General features: G+C 42.5%; 1 non-coding gene across 1 annotated transcript; it reads left to right on the top strand.

Annotated features, from left to right (window-relative positions):
• Positions 1-107, top strand: LOC142170833 (small nucleolar RNA R71). The gene has a single exon (XR_012700446.1). It is a non-coding gene; the product is annotated as a small nucleolar RNA R71 (small nucleolar RNA).
• Positions 108-421: the final 314 nt, after the last annotated feature.

Below are 421 nucleotides of genomic sequence, written 5' to 3'. Positions count from 1 at the left end.
ATGCCATGGTGCGGACACTTCACCAACATGCCCTTAAACCTCTCCCAAGTTTCCTGCAAAATTTCAGTTGCTTTCTGCCTGAACTGCAATATCTCATCAATTTGCCCTGTAGTCTTGTTGGGTGGATAGAACTTGTTTAAGAACTGCTTGACTAATTGCTCCCAAATAGCAATGAAGTTTATTGGGAGCGAATTCATCCAAGTTTGAGCCTCTCCAGTCATTGAGAATGGAAACCGTAACAATCTGATTGCTTCGGGTGTCACATTCGGCTGTCTTTGAGTGACATAAATTGATAGAAAATTCTTCAGATGTTGTTGTGGGTCTTCGATGTACAACCCAGAGAACAGCCCTTTATTTTGTAGCAAATGCAACATGTTGTTGGTAATCTGAAATGTCTCCGCTTGTATCGGAGGGACTGCAG

This window comes from Nicotiana tabacum, chromosome 16, assembly GCF_000715075.1.
Source record: "Nicotiana tabacum cultivar K326 chromosome 16, ASM71507v2, whole genome shotgun sequence".
NCBI lineage: Eukaryota > Viridiplantae > Streptophyta > Magnoliopsida > Solanales > Solanaceae > Nicotiana > Nicotiana tabacum.
This window is presented reverse-complemented; position numbering and strand designations above follow the sequence as displayed.